Below are 26,537 nucleotides of genomic sequence, written 5' to 3' on the forward strand. Positions count from 1 at the left end.
TTTAATCTGGTTTCTTAGCAACTTTGAAGTATATAATGCAATATAACAACACAGGTAGCTACTATAATCATCCCTATTTTACACTTGAGGTAACAGGCTAAGAGAGATTAAATTAGTGGCTCAAGGTCAGAGTACTAGTAATTATCAAAGCCAGGATATGATTCTTTGTAATGTGAGAGTTCAAACCTGTACCAGTGATGCATGTTGCCTCTTATTTCAATAATAAATTGGCCATTTGGGTTAATCATGGAGAAGGTGATGTTCTCTTTGTTTTCATACACCTTATACATTTAACATTTTTCATTTATATACAGTCTGATAAAATAAAATCATGTTCTCTCTCTTCTATGCCTTTACATTTATTGTATTCCTTTGGCCTTTATAAATAAAACAAACAACAGCTATAATAAACCCTTGCCCAAAGTGAGTGAAAATTCTAACTCCTTTTCTCATGTTCATATAGCAACCAAGGACTTTGAAGTTCCTCATAAATATCTGTATGCCAACAATATTTAATTTTTATGTTCAGGTAATCCCAGTGCTATTGATGTGAAAGTATGACCCCGTATTTTTTTAAATCACTCCTCCTACCATATTCAAATAGAGCTATATGTAACTGTCATCTGGAATAACAATATTAAATGGAGTATTTTTTTCTAACTAAAATATTAAATCCTTAAGGATTAGTGTTTATTTGACCGCTCATTTACTTATTATGAGGACTTTGTTAGCCTTTTCTCTACTGTACCTCTGCTCCACATAGCCATTTTGATGTGAAAATTGTTGCTTTAGAGGATCACTTTGCCACTACGTTGCTATTTTATTATTGTTATTATATTTAATGGGAATGCTACTATTGTGTAAGCAGGGAGAGAGTTCTTTCAACCTGGGAGCATTTACTTCAAATACTATAGAGTGAGTGAGTTATTTATTTATTTATTTTCATTTCCTTAAAATATCAACCTTGATTAATAATTATATATAGGCTTTGTTCTTCTTATCTGGGTGTCAACAGTAATTGGAATCCATATCCATATCCTACCTTGCAATCATGCTGCAAAAGGCCAATAAATTCCCGCTGAGTCTGTTACTTGTTAAATTTAGTGCATTACATTCAGGGTAATGAATAAAAGCAGTGGGCCGTCACCGTCTGGCTGGCTGCGGAAGGCGAGAGCAGGCGACTCCCCTGAGGCCTTGAGCTGGCTTACAACGGTGACAGGCGGAATCAAGGGAGTCCCGGAGCATCACAGTTCAGTTTGTCTCCCTTAATTTCCTCCTTCTGTAGAGACTCGGAAGGCTGTAGGGAGGTGAAGTAATCTTAGCCATTAATTCACCACACTTTCATAAAAAGCTGCATGCTCTGGTTTCATTAACAAGCAAATACAATTTAGATAAATAGTCGTGTATTTACATTCAGCAGAGAGATGAGAATACCGTTGAATATAAACTAGTGGGTATGCACCACGCAGTCCACTTTGTGTATCTACATATGTCTATTGTGTATTCATTTGTCAATATTAAAGATGCACATAGGTATTTTTATATGAGTGAGGAACCAGTGAAGCAAGCCCCAAAGATATGTATGTACTTATTTCCATCTCATATTTATTGAACATACATAAGCAGTTACTGAAGAAATGGCTACCACCTTCTTACGCCTACATGTAGCTCTTTGCTAATGAATATGTTGATATAAAAACATTCTTTCTTAGACTATAATATAAGAATTTAACATATAGTATAAATGTACAAACGCAAGAATGTCAGAGCACCCTGGTCTATAATCTCAGGTAATTGGGTTTTTTTTCTTGGTAATGGAGAGTTTTTATTATCTCAGCAAATAATTGTTGTGTACTATGTCTCATGCCAAAGCTAGCTGACTCCTTTAGTCTAATTTTGAATATTAATATACATGCAGAAACAAATAGATTCTTAAAGAAAGGAGAAAAAATAATTTGTATGAAATGACCACTTAACATTATTCTTGAATACCTTGGAAAATTTAGCGTAGAGTGTCCTTCGCTATCCATGATAGAGCAGCTGGTTCCAAATAACATGGTGTATCTCATTAGAGAGATATTAGATCTAATTATGCAACATATAAGTGAGATCATTATAGTAACATTATCTCAATGAGGTAAGTAAAGCACACGTGAAATCTAACACTCTGCTGCTTGAAAGAATTTTTGAAAGCAAATGTGAAGAATTAATGATCACTTAAGTGTACTTTGAAAGATGTTGAAAACCAGTCATGAATCTTTGACATGTAATGGAAAAATATAATAGAATGGTAGGTACCCTGATTAATTCTACTGAAGATAAAAATGAACTTCCTGGGCAAAATAAAACAAGAATAGCAGAAGAGTCATAAGTTTTATTGTTTGTTCTATTACCTTTTTGGGCATTTTTATCATTGTCAGAGATCCTCAAACTTCAGAGTCTAATAGGATCACAGAGAAGGTTTGTTAAAACAGATTGCTGGCCCCAACCTCAGAGTTCCTGATTCAGTAAGGTTGGGTGGAACCTGAGAATTTGCATTTCTAAAATTCCCAAGTGATGCTGATGCTGCTGGTCCAGGTATTCTTTGAGAATCACAGGACTATGTGAGATCACTATAGAAGACACTTAAGTCAACTGAACTGGATCATTTTTCTCTATAATTAAAGTCCAAAGATCCCATATTCTGCTTGATATTTTTCAGTCAAGCTCTGTATCTTCAGAAATTCCAATTCTATTACAAAGAAACGTATCTTTAAAATTTAATTAAGGATACCTGCCTGACAAGTGCATTGACATATTTTTAACAACATATTTTTAAAAGACACACAATAAAATGGATACCACCTAGCAGGGAAGAGGCCAAAAATAATGAGAAGTTCTAACTCCATGAAGCTAATTTAGCTTGTTGTTATCTGTAGATATTATCTCTTTCCTAAGAGGTTTGAGTATGTTAACTACTAAATTGATTGATTTTAATGTACAGCATCATGACCACAGTTAATAATACTGGCTCATACACTCAAAATTTGCTAAATGTACAGATCTTAAATGTTCTCATCACACACACACACACACACATAAAATGTTAAATGTGTGAGGTAATGGATGTGTTAACCTGATTGTAGTTGTATTTCACTATATATATATATATATATATATATATATATATATATATATATCATACTATCACATTGTACATTTTATTATTTAAAAGATTTTATTTATTTATTTGAAAGAGAGATAGAATGAGCAGGGGAGAGAGAGAAACAGGGAGCCCTGATTGGGGCTTGATCCCAGGACCCCGAAACCATGACCTGAGCCAAAGGCAGATGCTTAACCACCTGAGTCATGGGGGACCCCCACATTGTACTTTTTAAATATATACAATTTTATTTGTCAATTATACTTTAATAAATCTGGAAAAAATTAAAAATAAATTGGTTAATGCCCTCAAACAAATTTTAAATTTAAAATAATGAATGAATGAATGTTGTTTCCATGTGTAAAACAACTGGCTGATACCTTTCATTGTAAAGTAATAATAACTACAGTTTGAATGGTTTTGTTAATTTATTACCTAATGGTGTGTTTAGAAAGAAGTGCATAATAAAATACCACCAAAAGTTTACAAAGAGTGTTTTCCTTTTTTTTAAAAAAGATTTTATTTATTAATTCATGAGAGACACAGAGAGAGAAAGAGGCAGAGACACAGGCAGGGGGAGAAGCAGGCTCCATGCAGGGAGCCCAATGCAGGACTTGATCCTGGATCTTCAGGATCACACCCTGAGCTGAAGGCAGGCACTAAACCATGGAGCCATCCAGGGATCCTCCATTTTTCCTTTAAAAAAAAAAAAAAAGATCTGTATCTTTCCTCAAGTTAAGCATTATAATTATTATGGTAATAATAACTGAACATAGTAATAATAATAATTGAACAGTGTTTGCAGGGCATTTCCAGAGAGAATATTTTCTTGATTCTACTCAGGTAGGCTTCAAACTTTGATAATCTGGTTCATATTCTGAATTCAAATGTCGAAGTCACCACAAAATAAACATCTATGTGGCAGGCTGTCTAAAAATAAAGAAAAAAATGGTAAGATCTCAGTATTGTGACCATAACTTCAAATTTTCTTATGGAAGTGATCCCCAACCAAATGTATGAAACAGTTCTTAATTTTGAAAAACTGGAGACACCTGGGTGGCTCAGTGATTGAGTGTCTGCCTTCAGCTCAGGGCGTGATCCTGGAGTTACAGGATCAAATCCCAGATCTAGCTCCCCACAGGGAGCCTGCTTGTCCCTCTGCCTATGTCTCTGTGTCTCCCTCTCTGTGTCTCTCATTAATAAATAAATAAAATCTTAATTTTTTTTTGAACAGTTGGGTTACATTCTGTTCTTCCATGTGGGTTTTAGTTGAGCTGTCCTTCAAATGCTGGGCCCTCTTGTCTCTAATCTCACCCCAAAACAGAGTTGGATGCCTCATTGACCTGCATGTTAAAAATGATGGATTAGTTATTGCAATGATACAAGTGTTTTCCGTTTTGATGAAGTTATCAGAGTCCTAAAGAAAGCTGTTTCCCAGCATCTCTTTTTAAGTACCCCTAAAAGCTCTTATGTTGCATTAAATCTATAGGCACAACTAGACTAAAGGTTCAGACTTAAACTGACTCTCCTATGTGTGTGTGTGTGTAAGATTTTATTTATTTATTCATGAGAAGCACAGAGAGGCAGAGACATAGGCAGAGGGAGAAGCAGACTCCTCTCAGGGAGCCTGATGTGGGACTCGATCTCAGGACTCTGGGATCACAACCTGAGCCAAAGGCAGACACTCAATCACCAAGCCACCCAGGTGTCCCCTCTCCTATGTTTTTATTCCTGGCTGCACTCTGTCATCACGTGAGAAGCTTTAGAAAGTACTGTTGCGTGGGTCTCAACCACAGTAATTCGGACTTAATAGGTCTGGTGAGTAGCTAGGTCATTAGAAGTGTCTAAGAATCTTCCCACGTGATTACAATGTGCAGCTGAGTTTGAGACCAATGTTTAGTTACAGGTGAATCCATTAAAAGGGGTAAAACAATGAAGTCCGTGTAAGTGCCACACATTCTGAGTATTAGCACATGGGAAATAGTAAAGTGTCTATTCCCATTAGAAGGGATTTATGTGTATGTGTGTGTTTGTGACCATGGCAGAGATGGGACTGTCAAGGTAAAATCTGCATTATGGATTTATCATAATCTTGGTGATAACATGTTTATGGTAATTTGCACTTACAGAAGCAGCACTTATTATGGCAGTTTAAGTTCACTTGGTCAGGTTCTTATCTTCTCTCTCTTGTTCTACTGCATTGGTTCCTTTACCAGAATTCCTGAAAACATATGATGTGCCAGCCATTGTGCAAGGACAGGAACGCAGCAATGAGTGAACATAAAGGTAAATTTACATAATCATTGGTAATATGCTAAGAAAACTGAATGCAAATGTGAAGATTATTGGCAAAATAAAAGACAAACATTTTCTAAAAAGTAAACATCATCATCAGTTGGTATTAAATTATGGATTATGTTGACAGAAATTAGCAAGGGTATGTGGACATGGAAGTGGGAAGGAGGAGTTAGAGGATTATAAAGGAAAAATATACCAAGATTTTCATCTCTGAGAGGAGTCAACTGTACTGCTTTATTCTTGGCTTTGATAATGACTCAAGTATAAGGTATAAAGAATGTATGGAGATATTTTAAGGGAAAATATAAACACATGTAAACTATAAACATGTGCAACTACCAAATCACTAGAGAAGAATGATGTAATTTAAATAACTAAAATCAAGAAAATAGGGATAACTGGGTGGCTCAGAAGTGGAGCATCTGCCTTTGGCTCAGGGCATGATCCTAGGGTACTGGGATCAAGGCCCACATCAGGCTTCCTGCGAGGAGCCTGCTTCTCCCTCTGCCTACGTCTCTGCCTCTCTGTGTGTCTCTCATGAATAAATAAATAAAATCTTGTGGGGGAAAAAAAAACATCCTGCTATTTCTTGGCTTGCATAAATAAAATATTTTTTAATTAAGGAAATAAATAAAAGAAAAAGTTAATAATTGATATCTATAAATACTTATACCCTACAAACAGACACTACACATAGTTTTTCAAGCATCTATAGCTTATTTAGCAAAATAGATCAGTATTAGTCAAAAGAAACTAAGTGATAAATAATAGAAATAACAAATCACATGTGGTCAAAATTTAATAGTACTAAAAATAATTTTTTCATAAAAATATCTCCAAAAAATTTTTAAAAATAAACATTAAAACAAAGCAACATTAAATAATCCATTTGCCTAAATGACTATTAGGACAAATTGGAAAATAAAACTACAATCATACACTATTTAGGAATCTAACATTATAACACCACATTTTAATACAAGTATAGTACCAAAGCAACTCTCAGAGACAAATTCATAGGCCTTAGGCTTTACTACATAAAAAATAAATGTAAATGAATCAAGTCTTTACCTCAAGAACATAAGTAGATGATAATAAATCAAAGAGATGAAACTTAGAAGCAATGTAAATTTAATTGAACTAGAGAAATGTAAAAATCAACACATGAATCATGAACCAAATCCATTTATTTTTAATTTTATTTTTTTAGAGAGTTGGAAGAAGCAGAGGGACAGGAAGAGAAAGAATCTTGGCAAGGAGCCTAACATGCAGCTTGGTATCACAACCCTAAGATCATGACCTGAACTAAAATCAAGAGTCAGATGCTTAGCCGCTGAACCACCCAGGTGCCCCATGAACTAAATCAATTTTTAAGGAAAAAGATCTTTAATTTTATGTAAAGAGTAAGGCTCAAAAAAATAGAAACTAGAAAGAGAATATAACAAATAGGAAATATAAAAGAGAGAGGGTAATCCTGTTGGTAATTGACTTGACTAATCTTGAAGGTAATTGCAGTTTTCTTTTTTTTTTTTTTAAGATTTTATTCATTTTTTCATGAGAGAGAGAGAGAGGCAGAGACACAGGCAGAGGGAGAAGCAGGCTCCATGCAAGTAGCCCAAACTGGGACTCGATCCCAGGATTCCAGGATCACACCCTGGGCCAAAGGCAGTTGCCAAACCGCTGAGCCACACAGGGATCCCTGGTAATTGCAGTTTTCTTGATGAAATACAGTAGAGCCCTTGTCTGTGGGGGGATATATTCCAAGATTCCCCCCAGTGGATGCCTGAAACCACAGATAGTACCAAATCCTATATTTGCCATATTTTTCCTAAGTGCATATTCCTATGATAAAGTTTAATTTATAAATTAAGCACTATAAGAGATTAACAACAAAAACTAATAATCAAATAGAACTATTATAACAATATATTGTAATAAAAGTTACATGAACATGGTCTCTCTCTCTCTCTCTCAAAATATCTTATTGTCCTGTACTCACCCTTCTTGCAGTACTGTGAGATGATAATATGCCTGTGTGATTAGATGAAGTCAGATGAATGATGTGGGCAATGGAACATAACAGGATGCTATTGTCCTTCTGACAATATGAGGGAAGGATGACTGCTTCCGGACTGTGGGTAACTGAAATGCAGAAAGCAAAACTGTGGATAAGTGGAGGACTATTGTATTAGTAAATATAACTTGTATAGAGTATCAAAATAATACCCCATAATATATCAATACTTCCATTTATCTCAGCCACATGTAGATAATTAAATGACCAATATCTAGTATTTGAACTTTCCATATGTCTGTCCATGTTTTTAGTTTTCTTATATGGCCCATAAATATGTTCTAAGTATTTTTCTTACAATTTTATACTTTTGTACAAATCTGACTCATTTCTTTCCATTACATTTTTACCTGGTTATTGCTGAATTAGATAAGTCACATAATTTCACACACACTACAGTTTGGATGTCAGCAGAAAATATAGTGCCCATAATCTAGTCTTTCTCTCAAATCCACATGCAGAATTTGTCAGAAAAACAGTTTTCAATCTCTTTAAATGTACTCTGATCTGCTATGTTAGAAGATATTCAATCCTTCGGTCATAATTTCCTGGGAATTACAAGTCGATTAGAGATTCAAATCTGCTGCTTAGCAGGGTCTGAATTCCAGTTTTGGCTCAGGTAAGGGAACATATTTAAAAATGTCAACATTTTAAATCAATATCATTAAATTGTATGCAGAGTGGGGTTTTTTTTGTAATTTTCTTAAAGATTTATTTATTTATTTTGGAGGAGGGGGCAGGCAGAGAGAGAGGGAGAGAAAGAAAATCCAAGGAGACTCCCTGATGAGAGTGAAGCTCAGTGCAGGGGGCAATCCTAGGATTCTGAGATCATGCCCTGAGCTGAAATCAAGAGTGGGACACTCAACTGACTGAGGTACCATGTGCCCCATGTGTAGGTTTCTAAAGTTTTTACGAATATTTTTCATTTCATTTCATAACAATTTTGTAAAATGTTTCATTTTATTTATTTATTTTTACTTTTAGCAGATATGCTATATTTAAAAATAAATACATGTCAACGGACTAGAGACTCACATTTTACTTTCTGCTACATTTGTTTATCCTATCATCACTCCTTGGATTTTAAGATTAATGCTCTTGGGAAAGACTCTTCCTCCCAACACTCCCCCACCTCCCCTACTTGCTGTGCTTCATTTGGTTTATTGGTGTGGTGAGAGCAGAGCTGACTCATAGGATCCTCATAGACTGGACATTAGGATATGGCCCTCTACCACAGGAATAGCAAAGTGGTACCTCAAGCTTCATCCACAAAGGCTGATCCAGTCCAAGCCCTTCCAGATTTTGTTCTTCATACTCTACCAGTCTAGGTCTTATAATAGGCAGAGAGCTCTCCATCACCAGGAGCATTAGGCAGGACAAGCTTCCACCAGTGTCTATGTTCCAGGATCTCATTCTATGAATTTACTTTTGTCTTCAGAGACTGGAATACTTCACACTTGCCAACCTATGCTTGAAGAGGATCAATCTGTGTCATCTTTTCCCCAATTTCTTAGCATCAAGTATTTTTTCATTCACTAATGCCCCACCTGGGATATCTAACAGAAACTGATATATCAAAGATGAGATGAGCATAAACGTTCATAGAGGAAAGTAGAGAAGTCGTAGTCTAAATGTATTCAACCATGAAAATAATTTAGAATATATAAAAGTGCAGTATGTGTCACAAAAACGTAAGATACACCAATGAGGGTAGATTTGAAATACCAATTCAAAGCAGACTTTAACCCTTGAGCCAGGCTCAATACTTTCCTTCCTTAATTAGGAACTTACTGTATATCAGACATTGTGTCTAAGAAATGTGCATATATAATCATATTAAATCTTTCCATCAATTAGGTTTTTTATTGCCTTTCATTTTTAGATAAGAGAACTAAAATTTAGAGAGGTTAAAAAATTGGTCCTTTGTGATACAGACAATAAATAGCAAATAAATCTTGATTCAAATGCTAATTTTGCACATGATCGTAAGTTTGTAAGCACAATGTTACAATATTGTTATGTGTTACTTTTATTGATTGGAAAAGATTGAAATCCAATTCACAGTTTAAGAAAAAGCAGAAGTCATAGAAAAGACCCTGAGTGGATTCAGAGGAACCAAAGACAGGAATGTAGCTGGGCCTCTGGATCATCAGAAACCAGCCATTGGAACCCTGTCCAGATTCGGTTTCCATCCGCCTCTACTCTTATCATATCCCCCCTTCCCACCCCCTACTTATTCCCTTTCCCTCTACCTTCCATGATGGCCATCACTGGCTTACTCACTTCAGTTCACATGGTGGAAAATCAGTTGCCATAAGCTTTCTATCTCCTAGTTCACACACTCAATGCCCAAAAAAGATGAACTTCACTCACTTTGGAACACAGAGCCCACAATTCAAGGGGATGGAAAACTTTGACCAGGTGTAGGTCATTGCCCATTCAAAACAATCATTAATTCATTCACTTAAATCAAAATTATTTTGGGAATGTTCCATGTATCTGACCCTGTCCTGAATACTAGGAATATAGGGGTGAACCAGACAGTCAAGATCTTACATTCTAGAGTATATTCAGGTAATAAGTAAGTTAAAATATAAATATTTGAGAGGCAAGGACATATATAAAACAAAGATATAAGCCCATCTCTAATGGTGCTAAATCAAAACAAGGTTGTATACATAGCAAGCAATGGGATGGAGGTCAGCATTAGATAGAGTTATAAGAGGATATTTCTTGGAGATGACATTAGAGCAGAGACTCAAATGACAAGAAGAAACCAGCCATCAAGAAATCAAGGAAGACTGTTGTAGGAAGAGAATATAAAAGGCACAAAATCAATGAGCTGAGAATACTAGTCAGCCAAGATGGCTAGAACTTACTAAGTAGATGAGAGAAAGAGCAGATGAGTTACAGAACTGAGACAAGGGGAGAGAGAGAGGAGAGAGAGAGAGAGAGAGAGACTAAAAATCTGTTTGGAAGGCATTTGAATATTATTCAAAGTGAAAATGTTATAGCCAGAGGGAGGATGCTCTGATTTGCCCAAGTTAGGCTTGGTATCCCCTGGGTTATATTTTAATGTGGCTGCTGTTGTTGTAGCCAGCGGGCAAGAGGAGGTTGAGGAGGAGGAAAAGGAGAAGAAGGGGGAGTATATTTCCCTGTTGGAGCCAAGGTTCTGGGCAGATAGAACAAGGAACAATTCTGTTCCTTTCTCAGTTCTGTTCACACACTTCCCTTATAAATTCTCTTAACTGTTAATCTCCACATATTGTCAAGCATCAGTAGCCACTGTTCTTGCAAAGCCAGCTCTATCTAGAAGGTTATATTTTCCACCAGTTTTAAATATGTTAAATTTTCCATTCTTCCGTGCAATTTTAAGGCTCTTTGAAGGGGCAGCTCAATTAGAATATCATCCAACGTTGGAAAATTATCTTCGTAATGCTGATTTGTTGATTGATTACCTGATGGTTAATAACTACTTGAATACTGTGTATAGCATCCAGGCATTGGCTTCCAGTTAGATTTCACCAGGCTTCGTATCTTCGATTCCCTGTCTTCCAATCTCTGTTATTTGCCAGGCTTATTTTCAGTTTCCTTAGTAAAAATTATTGCATCCTGTGGGTGTCTGCGAGCTCTTGGGCAAAGAGCATCCTACAGCTCTAAAAGCAAGTCAAACTAATGGGAAAATGGAGTAAAATAGAAAGAGATGCCAAGAGAAAGGAGAGAATCTGAGAGCAAAAAAGGAAAGAGAAACTATAGACAGTGGAGATAGCAGCCATAGTGAAAAACAAATGGCCTGAAGAGTTATGAATTGCTGCCGCAGAATTAATGAGATGGAAAATTTCTCAAGGAAAGGAGCCAAGTAAAAGGAAGAAAAAACAAAATAGGAGGAAAGAACAACCTGAAAACCCCCAAGTACAAGGTGAACTCGTAAAACAAAAGAATGGATAAATTAAGAAATGGTGCACCGCATTAAAGCAAATGTATTCTGTTTTCTTTATTCTTATCTTTAACTGGCTTTGCATTTCTCCAGTAGCAAAGCCAAACTGAAAGGATAATTTTGTTTATGTACCCAATTTGCATAATTGTGCAATATAAATTACAATGCTAATTAAGGACAGCCCTTGGGCTTCTGGAACGGGGTCAAAGTGGCTCCCTGAGTGCGAGGAGGTTGGGGCATTGGCTCTGTCCCCTCTCCCACCGCAGGGAAGCCAGGCAAGAGAAAAGAACCTTTCTGACAGTGTGTGAAATCTTGTCAGAATTTGTTGAAGACCCAGAACTGTACATCTCACTCTAAAACTTGGCTTTTAAAATCATCTTTGTGTGATTCTGCAAGGAGGCGCTTGAAAGCTAAAAGTTCTCCTAAAGGCTGTGTTGGTTATCTTTTTATGAGGGTTTTTTTTTTTTTCTCACCTTTTTTTTTATTCAGGGAAAAAATTTTTTTCTTCAAACTGTAGATAACTGAGTGTGAACCTGGCATGCAATACTTTCTCACTGGACTGTTGCCAGAATTGTCCCAAACCAGTGTATATGTATGCTCCGCTCTTCCTGAGCCCAGGGAGGACAACAAGCTGATTTCTGAGCTTTAGTTAAACTCATGTCCCTAAGACGAACTAAGCTATTGCACTGTAACGACATCAAAAATTCAGTCCCAGAGAGTTTATTTCCTGCTCTATTCGTAATAGGGGTCTGTAAGATAGAGAGTTCCTATAATCCTTAGCTTAGATTTTTCAAGAATATTTCTGAGTTCTCTAGTGAAGGGTGGCATAATTACAATGGAGGATTCTCTATCTAAGCTTGTTTTTAAGGTGATGTTTTTGTGAGAGTTTTTTAGCCACTGAATCCTGACCTCAAGAAAAGCTTACATACAACATAGAAATATATCCCAGATCACTCAGGTTGAAGTAAGGATGAGGGGGAGCAGTAGGGAGAGGGGCCTAATGTCCTATCTGAGGCTTTCCTATCCAATTTCTCCTCTTTTCCACCTTCTAAGAGCATTGCAGCCACCACCTCTATAAGGTTTTTGTTGTTGTTGTTATTGTTGTTTATCTACCTAACTCGGGTAATAAGGGTTAAGGATGTTGGTTGTTTAAGCCTTCTTTTGACTTTGACACCAAAAGATTGTTTTCACTGAGATCATTATAGGAATAATTGGGAAATATGTGGCCTATTTTCTATCTTATGCTACTTTATTTTCTAGAGCAATATTTTCCAAACTCTTCAATGTCGAGGCATACAAAAAAACAACACCATTTCTATGGAATACTGGAGTACACTGTAAGAGAATTGCTCATAGTCCAAGGGGACTGGCTCTGGGGCTCGGTCCAACCCAACCTTCTGGTTACCTGAGGCCATAGACATTGGTTCATGGTTGGACATTAGACTGAAGTCTGGAAAAGCATAGTCTCAGGAACAATTGGGGAAGTTGGCAAAAATCTTAAGAATATTATTTGAGCATGTGGATACAGCCATGGATAAATTTTCCAACTTACTCCTGGTATATGAGACACTACGCTTCCCACTTTTTTAAAGTTAGTCTTGAGTTTCATTTTCAACTGGAATATTCTTTATTGATATATATTTTCATTTTCTAAAATTCAGATCTAATAGGTCATGTTCCAGTTTAAAACTCCAGGACTCACCATTTCATAAAGGATAAAGTCCGGATCTTCATCTAATTATAACTAATATATAGGCTTACCTATAATATAATTAACACAGAGATGGTACTCTATCTCACTGGTTTTCTGATGACAATGTTAGCCAGGAGTGGACAGGGTGATTGGTGTCTCTGGTCTGGTTGGTGTCTTTATTATCATAGTCAAGCAGCCCCCAACCTGTAGGTTGCTTGCTATTCCTGGAGCTGATACACATTTTGGTAGATCTTCTTTCTCTTCTTCTATTGGTCAGGATTGACTTACTCTAGCTCTCTTCTCTAGCATATACTCTGATCCTAGTTGTAAAAGCATAATCTTACAATGTAGGCATTTTACAGAACACTCCTTCTGGTGATTGTATATACTGAGAGCAATTACTGTAGAGCCAGTAGAGCAGTGTTTCTCAAAGTGTGGTTCTTAGATCACAAATATCAGCATCATCTGGGAAATTGTTAATAATGCAATTTCCTAGGACCAACCTCAGACCCACTGAATCCAGAAATCTGGAAATGGGGTCCAGAAATCTATGTTTTATTGTTTTGCATGATAAACTATACACATCATTGTCAAGGAGGATCAGGCTTGGAGAACATCTTGGCTGAAGATTGCCTAAAACTCCCTCTCTCCTTACTCCAATATGCTTTGTTCATGCCTTTTTAAACTTGTATCTCATTGGTATTTTCTTTTCTATGGGGAGCTCATTCATTCCAGGAATGAAGCTTTCCTAATCAATTGGATTTGTAGTTTAACAATTTCATGCCCACTTTGTATGAGGTGTTAGGTTCTCACTTCCCTGGAATATTCTTGGAAGACTGGAAAGTCAAACAAATTAGATTTGTATTAATCACCTGCCATCATATCTCCTTCAGTATGGAATTTTTAAATTGTCATATAGACTTTTCTCCCCCTCTTAGATTTGCCTTCTTGCTGACTTCAGGTTAGCATTAAAATCACATTTCTTAGGCATACAAAAAATCGATGACATTGTCCTATACAAAATAATTCATACTGTGTGGCAAGAATACATCATTCCAAGTTAAACTCGTGTCGTGCAAAGTCCATCAAGAAGGCAAAATAAATTTGCATAAAGTGAATTTTGACTATACTTGCATTATAAGCAAACATTGCTATGAGCCCTATTTGGGAGTTTAGAGTATCAGCTCTGGAGCTATACTTCCTGAGCTCAGATTCTCATTCACCATTTACTTGTTATGGGACCCGGAAAACCCCCTGTGCCTCAGTTTCTTTATCTGTCACGGAGAATATGTTTAGTCAAGTTTAGCCAATGCTATAGTTGGAACAACATTCTGCAAAGGATGCCCACTTGTAGTAGTCAGGTAAGATTTATCTAAACATCTGTCTCTAAAAACACATAGAAACTAACATTTTGAAGGTAAATAATTTGTTGAGAATGATTACATCTAAACTGGGAAATGAAAAATTTAATAGTTCTTATAAAACTTGCACTAGGTATTCAAACCTAATATAACTTTCAGGGGCATAAAATGAGTTTAGTAAAGTTTCCAATTTACCCAACCCCAGAAATTTGCACCACTTTTAGCTAAAATCACAAGTTCTGTTCTTACTAATCCGCCTTGTTTTGACTATGCAAGTCCATCTTCCTTTTTTAACAGCCTTGTTCTCTTCTAGCCCTTCTGGTTTAGAAGATGTTACCTTATTGTTTATGAATGCATTGGGCTGATATGCTGTTCCTTTCATGTCTGTAAGCCCACATTGTGTGAACATTGTAGAAAATGTTCTAAAATTTGTAAACAGCTCAAAGTTTATGTTAAGATAAGATTCCTGATATAAACAAGACCAAATGAAGTTTGGCTTCTCTCTACTTTGGCTACAAAAGCCTGCCAGGAATTATTAATTATCCCAGGAATGTACCCTGATCCCTGTTGGCATACTCTTTGGGTGTCTGGGCTTAGAACTGTACTGTTTTTCCATTTTATATTCTGTCTCTTATTGGCTATATTTGTGCGTTTGTAGTTATATCCATTGTATGCTTTCTAGAACTGATAATTCACTTAAATATTACATGTCTGACTATATATATTTATTTAAAATATATTGTCAGGCCCTGTTCTAGGCATTAAAAATACGGTAGTAACTGGAGTTCTTGTCATCATGATGCTTATATTACCTTAAAGAAAATAATTTCCTAGAAGACAGAAACTAAAATTTATTATGTCTTCTTTGCTCTTAATAGAGTGCTTGGAACATAAATAGATGCTCAATAAAAACTCTTGGATTATTAAAATAAATATTATATTTAAGATATTAGAAACTTTTGAGGAGCTTGGTTGAAGGAAATTCATTAAGTAGAGATTTACAGTGAGAGATTATTTGAGCTGCAAGGTACCTAGTGAAAAGACTTAGCTTTTAGGTGAAATAACAGAAAAAGATATCTGGGTCAGTAATTAAGAATTGACTATAACTGTGTAGCATACCATACACACCACAGACCTGATTGGAGTCAGGGGAAATATTAGAAAGAATGTTGAGTTGGGGATGAAGAAACCAAGATTGGCTTGGTCACTTAGTAGCTAGCTGTATGACCTTAGGGAAGTTTCTTAAGTCCATAAAACCCACATAAAATGGCTCATTTGAACTTTCAGGAATGTTGTGAGAATTAAAGGAATAGAATATCCTGAAGGCGTTTGATACATTTTTATGAATGTTAACTATTTTTCCAGGCAGACAGGGTTGGGTTTGTGGAATGTGTCTTAAATGGAAAGATGGTGATAAAAATAGGGAGTCTTGGGAAAAGGTGAAACATGTCCTAATTCATAATCATTTTGGACTGCCATGAAATTATCCTTCCCCCAAATCTGAAATGTGTGTAAAATAGCTTTAAGAATGTGTAACTGGATCCTCAACACACTCAACCACAGGGTGGTAACACACAGTTTAGACTATTTTTCTATGGTAGAGCCAATAAAAAAATATTTAATCTCTTTTATTGTCAAATATTTAGTACAGAAAACAAATCAGAATTTAAGTATTTCTCAAGCTAATCATGAAAATATCTAGCATATTCTGTGGACAGTAATTTCTTGGATGATTAGTTAGTTTGCTCTTTGTTTTCCAGTAGGTACAATCATATTGTGAGATGTTCCATGTTTATGAAATTTATAGCCGTGAAGATGACATAACATGTTTTGGGTGAGCCAAAGCAGTAGTGCAAACATTTCATTAAACTTCAGACCAACACTTTGGGTTGTATATTTATTTCAAGATAGATTTTTAAATATTATTGAAAGTACATTTCTCATTGCTCCTTTTTTATTTCCATTTTTACATTGTGGAAAATGCATCAGACCAAAAACCAGAAAACATGAAAACTGGGCCCATTGTCAATTCACCCAGCTTGGATATGTTGTCTTTGGAGATGTCTTCTCTGCACATCTGCTGCCCCCCCCCCCCCCCACCAAGAGTTAAACATTCTTCCATGGTGCTATCCTCTAATTTATACTACCTTCCTCTATCACACTTTTGTGTTCACATGCCTATCTTTTGTATCAAATGGAAGTTCCCTGATAGAAGACAGTCTCTTTCTTCTTGGTAACTTTGACATAAGGCACGGCCCACCATTGATGCACAATGCATGTTTATTGGCTCAAACACATTCTATTGAAATTAGTATGATTTTGATTAACTCTGTAAAAATGCTACAAGTTTGGGACTCTCAGAAAGCATTTTATTTTGATTCTGATTAAGCAATCATTTGAATTTCAGAACTTCTTGTGCTTGATTTAGAGACATAGAAACCTAGACAAAAAACACTTAGATTTTTATATTCCTCAAAAAAGTACACTTATCCTTTAAGGGAATGAATTTACTGAGGAAATTCATAGAAGTTGAATGTAAGTGAGCAAAACTAAGTGGCTCACGTGTGTGTGTGTGTGTGTGTGTGTGTGTGTAATATGAAGGTTAGATTGGAGAATGTTGTATCAAGATAGAGGATCTTGTGCAACAGACACTGCTCAATGCTTATTCAATATCCACTTACCCTTTCTGACTTAACAGCCCTGCCAATTAAGTGGAAATGTGCCCAATTTAAAAAATCTTGCTTTGGCAGCTTCCAGTGCAGATAGAAGTGAGACATGTGACCCAATTTTGGCCAATGTAAAAATTCCCTTATTCCCTTTGCCATCCTCCCAGATGGATGCCTGGAGGAGCAATCATCTTGCAATCATGAGGATTAAAGCCACATTTTGGGATTGGTTTTAATAAGAGTACAAAAGAAATTTAGATCCTTGATGACCATGGGCCACAGTACTAATCCCGCTCTTCCTATCCATGGATTTGTTGCATGGGACCAATAAGCCCCTATTTGTTTAACTCGCTGTTGGGTTTTCTTGAAATCAAACACCGTTCTGGTACATTCACCCTTCCAGGGAAGAGGGCAGGACATGACTTGTGAAGTCTGATGAAACTCGCATGTGGCGAAAATACTCTACTGAAACAACTCCATCTCAGCCCCTGGTGCAAGGGAATTGCTGTGAATGGCATGTGGTATCTGATCATTTTCTTTCTTTTTTAGTTTCTCCTGAGGCCTAAGGTTAAAGAACCCATGAAAGTTGTCTTGAGGTAAATATGTAATTTCAGTGGACATCAGTAAGTAAATTTCATCCCCATATGTATGCCTAGGTTTGACAGAAATCAAATAAGCAACATCCCTCACATAATATTGCCTTAATTAAGTTTTATTTCTCTCTGGGTGTGATACATAGTGCAGAAGCACAATCAATGAACATTGGCGATTTGCTTAAATCTTGCTCTTTTGTCCTATTTATATAATTTATTGTGTCAGTGGTTCTTAAGTGGTGTGCTTCTGCAGCTCATCATCTGAAAATCCTTTCCAGATGTTCCGAAAATATTTCACTAATTTGTATATTTTATTTTTGATAAGTAAGTACACATGCTTGTGACTGAAAGAGAAAACACCCTTCTTTTAACCCCAGAGGATAATATTTGGCCTTGAGAATAATTGATTCATGCCCTGCCCACTCCACCCTTATTATTCAAATAGAGATTATTGAAGAAAGTCCTGCCCTATAAAATTAGCTGGTCCAAAAAGGAAAGGGAAAAGTACTTTATTTTAATGATTTCTGTAGGATCTGTATAAAACTCCATCTTTTCCCCCATTAAGAATCATATGTTCCTAGAATAGATTCCATTCCTAAGTATCAACACTGGAACACAGGTTTAAGAGAAGAAGAGATGATGTCTGTCATGGCATTTATCTGGAGGTAATTTCTCTGGTTGATGAATTTCAGGACCAGAAACCAAGCCTATGGGGCACCTGGGTGGCTCAGTGATTGAGTGTCTGCCATTGGCTCAGGTCATGATCCTGGGGTCCTGGGATCGAGTCCTGCATCAGGTTCCCCACGGGAAGCCTGCTTCTTCCTCTGCCTATGTCTCTGCCCCTTTCTGTGTCTCTCATGAATAAATAAATAAAATCTTGTGGGGAAAAAAAGGAAACCAGGTCTACTATTTTTTGGCTTGTGAGACAATAAAGAGAGGATGAAAACTGCTCTATATATTCACATGAATAACTATCTGTTGTGGGCAACTATTATTATGTACATTATGCTTCTCTTTATATATTACAGTTCATTGTCTTTTTTTCCCCTTGCATCTCTAGGAAAGATAATTTCTATCCTTGATAATAAAAAGCAGATCAATACTTGCCTGATCTGGGGGCTAGAGGAGTAGCTGGAAGAAGGTACAGGGGTCTTTTATGTGATGAGGGAATTATTATGTACCTTCATATTGATACTAGTTACACAGGCTTATAAATTTTTCAGAACTCATCCGACTATACACTTAAAATGTATGCACTGTATTCTATATAATGTTTTCCATAAAAAAAAACTCATTAAAAATAAACAATGAGCCAGCCATGTGACCTTTTCCTCACTATCACCTTCTAAATGCTTTGTGAGAACATCTGGTTGGCCAAACATAGTCTCACTCAGAAACCAAGCTTCAAAAGAGTCTAGCAAATGCGATTTTAGTTTTAGGTTCCATTCTCTATGGATAGGATCAGATACTAGAAAGTAGATGGTAGAGATGTTCAGCTGAGCCAACATTTAAGGTATAAATATTTCTCCTCATTCCTTTGGTATATTCAGGGGACCAGAACTGATGAATCAAGCACACACACACACACACACACACACATAACACACACACACAAACACATGCTCATGTTATAAACATACATGCAAATACTTCCCATGGATAAACACTTTGCTCAAAGACAATGAACTGGGGATGCCTGGGTGGCTCAGCAGTTGAGGTCTGCCGTCGGCTCAGGGTGTGATCCTCTCTAACTCTTCCTTATTTCATTCAGCATACTGTTTCTGGAATTTATCCATACTACTGACATGGTAGACAGGATTCTAAGATGGTCCCCAAGAGTCTTGCCTCTTGGTATACACCATTTCTCTCAGTTATTCAAGCTAACACTAACCTAGATGCTATTATGACGGATTTTTATCAGATGTAATCAGATTCTCTAATACATTTAAGTAGGAATATTTTCCTGTTGAACCTGACCTAAGCAGGTGAGCCTTTAGAAAAAGTTAGAGATATTTAAAGCATGAGAGAAACTTAACTGTTGGCTTTTAAAGAGAAAATATCCATGTTATAGAGAAAGCCCTGAAGCAGGGAGCACCAGGCAACCCCCAGCAGCTGAGAGCAGTCCTGTGTTGACAGCCAACGAGAAAGCTGCCACCTCAGTGTTACAATCATAAAGAACTGAATTCTGTCAACAACGACGTGAACTTAACAGAGACTCTGAGCTACAGAGTCATAAGACCACAGCAATGTTCAGCACCTTGAATGCAGTCTGTTGAGATGAGCAGAGACCCCAGCTATATCATGCCCAGACTTCTGACATACAGACCATGAATTAATAATAGGTGGACATTGGGACACCTAGGTGGCTCAGTGGTTGAGCATCTGCCTTCAGCTCAGGGCATGATCCTGGGGTCCTGGGATGGAGTCCGGCATTAGGCTCCCCGCAGGCAACCTGTTTCTTCCTCTGCCTGTATCTGTGTCTCTCTCTGTGTGTCTCTCATAATGAATAAATAAAATCTTTAAAAAGATAATAAATGGACATTGTTTGAAGCTGCCAAGTTTGTGGTAATTTGTTATGTACCAATAGAAAACTAATATATTGTATATATCATTAGATTGTTCCTTTATTGGTGAGTATATGAGTTATCTATTATACACATTTGTCTGAAAACACACATTCACTGTCTTATAGTTTCTGTGGGTCAGCAATCTGGGCATGGCCTATGTGAATAATCTTCTGATTCAGGGTTGCTTACAAGCCTGCAGTGTCAGCCAGCACTGAGGTCTCATCTGAAAGTTAATTTGGGAAAGGACAACTTCCAGTCTCACTTATTGGGATGGATGGCAAAATTCAGTTCCTTTGGGGCATTAGACTGATGGCCTCAGAGCCTAGATAGCTGTCAGACAGAGGCACCTTCAGTTTGTTGCTTTGTGGGCCCCTCTACCCAAAATGGAAATATGCTTCATCAAAATCAGCAAGGAAGAGAGTCTGCTAGTAAAATGCTATAATCTCTAGGAATATAATCACAGAAGTGACATTCCCTCAACAATGAGATACTTTATTTGTCAGAAAGAATTCGCTCAAGGAGAAGGGAGGGGAAGCTGTGAATACATTTGGTAGCTAGGTATACTGGGAGCTAGAAGCTACCTACCACCAGCATATGAATGTACCATTCAACAGTAGATAGACACTTAGCTAAATGCCAGATTTGGACTATTAATTATGGAAAAAACAAGAGTTACTATGAACATTCAAAGTGTAAGTGTTCATGTGGGCACATTTCATTTGTCTTGAGTGAAATTACAGGGTCATATAGAAAGTGTATGTTTGACAAAATAAGAAACAGCCCCACAACCTTTCCAAAGTGATCCTACCATTTTACATTCCTAACAAGGTACAAGAATGTATCAGAGTTCCAGTTGTTCCAAACACTTGAAAGTGTCAACTTAATTCTAGCCATTCAGGTGGGATTATAATGGTACTCATTATGTTTTTTTTTTTCAGATTGTATTTATTCATTATGGTTTTAATATGCATTTCCCTAGTACATATTAGGTATGTTAAGCATCTTTTTATATACTAAGAGGCAGGCTATTTGTATATCTTTTTTTTTTGAAATATGTTTAAATGGATTGCTAATTTTTTTATTTTTAAATTCCTTATTATTGAAGAATAATTTACATATAGTGTTATATTAGTTTCAGATATACAACATATTAATTCAACAACTCTATACAGTACTCAATGCTCACCATGATAAGTGTAGTCAATAGCAATGTTATAATATTATTGACTATATTCCTCATGCTGTATTTTTCATTTCCATGATTTATTTTATAACTGGAGATTTTTAGTTCTTAATCTTCTTTATCTGTTTCACTCATTCCCCCACCCACCACTCCTCTAGCAACTAATTTTTTTATTTTGGGTTGCTTTAATTATTGAATTGTAAGAATTTTTCATATATTCTGAATACAATTTCTATATCAGATATATTTATTGCAAATTATTTTTCTCAGTTTGTGGTTTGCATTTTCACTTATCAACTTAACTGAGGGCAACCTGGGTGGCTCAGCGGTTTAGCGCCACCTTCAGCCCAGGTTGTGATCCTAAAACCCGGGATCGAGTCCCATGTCAGGCTCCCTGCATGGAGCCTGCTTCTCGCTCTGCCTGTGTCTCTGCTTCTCTCTCTCTCTCTGTGTCTCTCATGCATAAATAAATAAAATCTTTAAAAAAAAAAACTGAAGAGTAGTTTCATATTTAATTGAAGTTTATTTTATCCCTTTTTACTGTTATGACTGATATGTTTTGAAGTATTTATGAAAATGTTTTTATAAAATATAAAAAATATATTTTTATCCCAGAAGCTTTATGATTTTAGCTTTCATTTTTCATATCTTGGATTTATTACAAGTTGATGTTTTTTGCATATTTTGAGATAAGGGTTGGTAATTGTTTATTTGTAGATACTTTCAACCTTTCCAGGACCATTTGTTGAAAAAACTTTCCTTTCCCTATCGAATTATTTCATCTAAATTATTATGTCTAAAATGAAATGACCAATTTGCATGGTCTTCTTTTAAACCATTAATTTTGTTCCATTAATCTGTATGTGTATTTTTTCACAAATACCATTGTCTTGATTACAATAGATTTGTTGGAAACCTTGGAATCTATGTATTCCAATTTTGCTCTTTTATCAAGTTGTTTGGCTATTTTAGATCCTTTGCATTTCTCTCTAACTTTTCAAATTATGTTGTCAATTTTTCTCAAAAATAAGTCTTGCTGGAATTATGGATGGAGTTGTATGCAATCTATAGATAAGTTAGGAAGAACTAGTAACTTATTGAGTAAACTAATCTATGAACATGGTATCTATCACTTTCTATAATAGTCTTCTTTAATTTCTCAGCAATATTTTATAGTTTTCATTTCAGGTCCTACAGTTTATTTAATTCTAAGTATTTCATGGTTTTAGATGCAATTGTAAATACTTAAAACATTAATCCTCTTTTGTTCATTGCTAGCACATAAAAATACAATTGATTTTTATATTTACTTTGTTTTCACAATCTTATTAGTATCTATAATACTATACAAGTAAGTATTACTTGTTAATTCTAGTAGCCTTTTGTAGATTTCTTAGGAGCACTTACATACACCATCATGTCATTTGCTAAAACAGTTTTACTTCATACTTTCAGACTGTGTGTCTTCATTTCTTTGTTGTGTGTGGGTTTTTTTTTTTATTTTATTTATTTATTCATGAAAGATAGAGAGAGAGGCAGAGACACAGGCAGGGGGAGAAGCAGGCTCCATGCAGGGAGCCCGACGTGGGACTCGATCCTGCGACTCCAGGATCACACTGGGCTGAAGGCGGCGCTAAACCGGGAGCCACCCGGGCTGCCCTCTTGGTTGTGTTTTATTACAGTTCACAACAATGTTAGTTAAGAATGTTGAGTGTGGAGAGCTTTTCCTTGTTCCTAATGTTACGGGAAAAGCAATTTTTCACCCTTCATCGTGATGTCTATCAGCTGTCAGGTTTATATAGATACCTTTTTTAGATTGAGAATGTTCCCTCCGGATGCCTGGGTGAGTCAGTGGTTGAGCGCCTGCCTTGGGCCCAGGTCGCGATCCTGGAAGGCCCTGGGATCGAGGCCCATTTGGGGCTCCCTGCAGGGAGCCTGCTTCTCCCTCTGTTTCAGCCTCTCTCTCTGTGTCTCTCATGAATAAACAAATAAAATCTTAAAAAGAGAGAGAGAGAGAGAGAGAATGTTCCCTTCTATTACTAGTGTCCTGATATAAACAGGTATTGAATTTTGTAAAATGCTTTTTCTGAATCTAGTGAGATGATCTAATGGTTCTCACCTTTATGCTGTTAATTTGATGAATTATAATTTGCTAGAAGATTTTGCATAAGATTGGAGTTATTTTTTCTTAAGTCTGTGACAGAATTCACCAGTGAAGCCATCTGAGTCTGGAGATTTCTTTGTGGGATCATTTTAAATTCCAGTTTCTTTTTTCTTTTTTTAAGGACATATTCATTTATTTGACAGAGAGAGCAAGAGAGCACAAGCAGAAGAGCAGCAGAGGGAGAGAAAGAAGCAGGGTCCCCGCTAAGCAGGGAGCCAGACGTGGGGCTCAATCCCAGGGCCCTGGGAGGTGACCTGAGCTGAAGGCAGATGCTTAGGCAACTGAGCCACTCGGGTGCCTCCAATTCCAATTTCTTTAATGGATGTATGCTATTCAGATTTTGTTTCTACTTCTTTTTCAGTCATTTGGGTAATTTGTAGCTTTTAAGGAATTTTTCATTTTATCCATTTTTTAAATGCCTGGGCTTAATGCCAGTCATTGTATTTACTTATTGTCCTTTCAAGATCAATAGAACTTAAAACGATGTCTCCTTTTACATTCCTGATACTGTTGACATATATCTCCTCACTTTGTCTCAGTGTATTTTCCTTTGGGTTTGTTATGCATCTTATATAAAGTTTTTCTTAAATTTGGAAAATGTGTTCATTATAGCTTCAGATATGTGCTTTATTGCCACCTCTTTCCAGGCCGTCAATTGTACAAGATTTCGACTGCTAGTGTTGTCCAATAGATCACTGAGCTGCATTTCAATATTTCCATTATTGCCTTCCCCTCTGTGGAAGACAGCTGTTTTAATATCATTTCTTGTTGTGTCTCTATTGGCTAATTTTTCTCCTGGTTATGTGTCTCATTTTCCTAGTTTTTGCATGTCTAGTAATTTTTTAGTGAATGCTCTATGTGCACATTTTAAGTGGTGTGGCCAGCAACTGTTGTCCCCCTCTAAAGAGCAGTGGCCTAAGTTTTAGAAATCAGTTTAGTTCTTTGCCATTTATCTTGCTCTTTTTTGAGTTTATTTTTCTTTGGCTGTAAGTAGAGCAACTTTTACTTTAAGTATAATTTAGCTCCACTATTGAGATTTGAGAGATATTGATATCTCTCCTTAATTTTGAGAGTGATCAGCAAAGATTCTCCACATTGGCTGGCATGAACTCAGAGGATCCCCAACTATCCCAGTCAACTTTTACCTAGATCATGGTGTTTCGTCCTATATATATGTACACATCATATTATTTAGGTAAGTCTCTGGGGGAGCTTTATTAAGATTTCTAGTGTTCCTTTCTACATAGTTTCCTCTTTGGAACTTTATCTATGCCATCCTTCTTAGACCTTCTGAATTCTAATTTCTTTCTTCTCTACTTGGTTAGACAACCATGATCTGCTCAGAACCATCTTTCCTGCTTTATGTCCTAGAATGTAAGTCCAGGTAAGAATCTAGGGCAATCATAAACTTCACCTCATTTGTTTCTATTTTCTCAAGGATCACACTCTTGAGTTGGCTATTGTCCAATGTACAGAAGTAGTAGTTTAAACATTTTTAATTGTATTTTTACTCTATTTTTATTTAATGTCACCTTATCTGTGTCCCTCCTCCAGTTTTACTAAGTAAAATTGACATATAGCACTGTGCAACTTTAAGGTATAGAGCATAATGGTTTGACTTACATATACTGTCAAATGATTACCACAATAAGTTTAGTTAATGTCCATCACACCATGTAGATACAAAAAAGAATAAAAGAAAATTTCTTTCCCTGTGATGAGAGCTCTTAGGATTTACTCTCTTGACACCTGTCACATATACCACACAGCAGTTTTAACTATAATCATCATGTTGTACATTATTATATCCTTAATGCTGGTTTATCTTATAACTAGAAGTTTGTACATTTGGAACATCTTCATTTCAACAATAGTTTAATGTACTTTAATACACTTTGTCCAGTTTTCTATTTGCTAAAGTCAGGAGAGAGAGAAGCAAATTCTTTTTATTTTATCAGAGAAGCAGAAGTCCTCTTCTTCCTCCTCCTTCTCCTATTCCTCTTCTTCCTTCTCCTCCTTTTCTCTTGGCAAACATGTTTTAGAAGTTCTTGGTATTTTCAGAACTTATTTTCCAGTGTTCGGTTATTATTTTAATGTGTCTTGATTTTGAGTCCTACTATGTCTATTTTTGTTGTGAGCATGGATTATTTACAGTGATAGTGGCTTCTTGATTCCCAGATTATACCAAAATGGTGAGGTATTGAACAATATTTTAACAAAATTTATCTTTAACTGCTTATGGTATAAAACAGGATATTTTATAACACCTGTATTTCTGTCCAACAGACATAACTCCTTCAATACAGGTCTTGCATAGTTCATTTTCCTAAAATATAATAATGGTTCAGATTTTGCTATATGTCATCTGCTCGGGGAAAAACACTAATATTAGTTTCCTAAGGCTGCCATAATAAATAAATTTCATGTCTTAAAACAACAGAACTTTATCCTCTCACAATTCTAGACACCCAAAGTCCCAAATCAAGTTGTCAGCAAAGCTACATTTACTCTAAAAGGCTCTAAAGGGAGAATCTTTCTTTGCTTCTTTAAACATTTGGTGGATCCTGAAGTTACTTAATTATATCTGCAAAGTTCCTTATTCCAAGTAAGGTCATATTTTAAGGTTCAGAGTAGATATATCTTTTGGAGGCCACAATGTAACCCATTATAATACTTAATGAAGAGTGTCATTTAGTACCGAACCTTTGAATTTCATGTTATAAGCTGATTAGAAAGTGTGAGTTGGGAAATCCAACTTTCCAGGAAATAACTATGATATCATGAAATAAAACTTATCTTTCTCTCTCTTTCCCCAACCCCTTTTATTAGATACTTGTGCACAGGTTTATACCATCTGCT

General features: G+C 36.2%; 2 long non-coding RNA genes across 9 annotated transcripts in view; one reads left to right on the plus strand and one right to left on the minus strand.

The window, feature by feature from the left end:
• LOC144301758 (uncharacterized) overlaps window positions 1–26,537 on the plus strand; it is a 580,647-nt gene that overhangs the window by 378,182 nt on the left and 175,928 nt on the right. For 6 of the 7 annotated variants that reach the window (XR_013368542.1, XR_013368543.1, XR_013368545.1 and 3 more), the window contains 2 exons: window positions 5,359–5,428; window positions 6,651–17,767. This is a non-coding gene — a long non-coding RNA (uncharacterized LOC144301758). Of the gene's footprint in view, window positions 1–5,358; window positions 5,429–6,650; window positions 17,768–19,835; window positions 20,310–26,537 lie in introns of those variants that run through there. The other variant, XR_013368548.1, reaches the window with a different exon arrangement.
• LOC144301760 (uncharacterized) overlaps window positions 3,649–26,537 on the minus strand; it is a 49,934-nt gene continuing 27,045 nt past the window's right edge. Inside the window, exons 2-4 of one of the 2 annotated variants that reach the window (XR_013368551.1) lie at window positions 7,440–7,582; window positions 5,270–5,363; window positions 3,649–4,072 (exon numbers count right to left, since the gene is read on the minus strand). This is a non-coding gene — a long non-coding RNA (uncharacterized LOC144301760). Of the gene's footprint in view, window positions 5,364–7,439; window positions 7,583–26,537 lie in introns of both variants that reach the window. The other variant, XR_013368550.1, reaches the window with a different exon arrangement.

The sequence above is a fragment of the Canis aureus genome, chromosome 30 (assembly GCF_053574225.1).
Source record: "Canis aureus isolate CA01 chromosome 30, VMU_Caureus_v.1.0, whole genome shotgun sequence".
In the NCBI taxonomy this organism is placed as follows: Eukaryota; Metazoa; Chordata; class Mammalia; order Carnivora; family Canidae; genus Canis; species Canis aureus.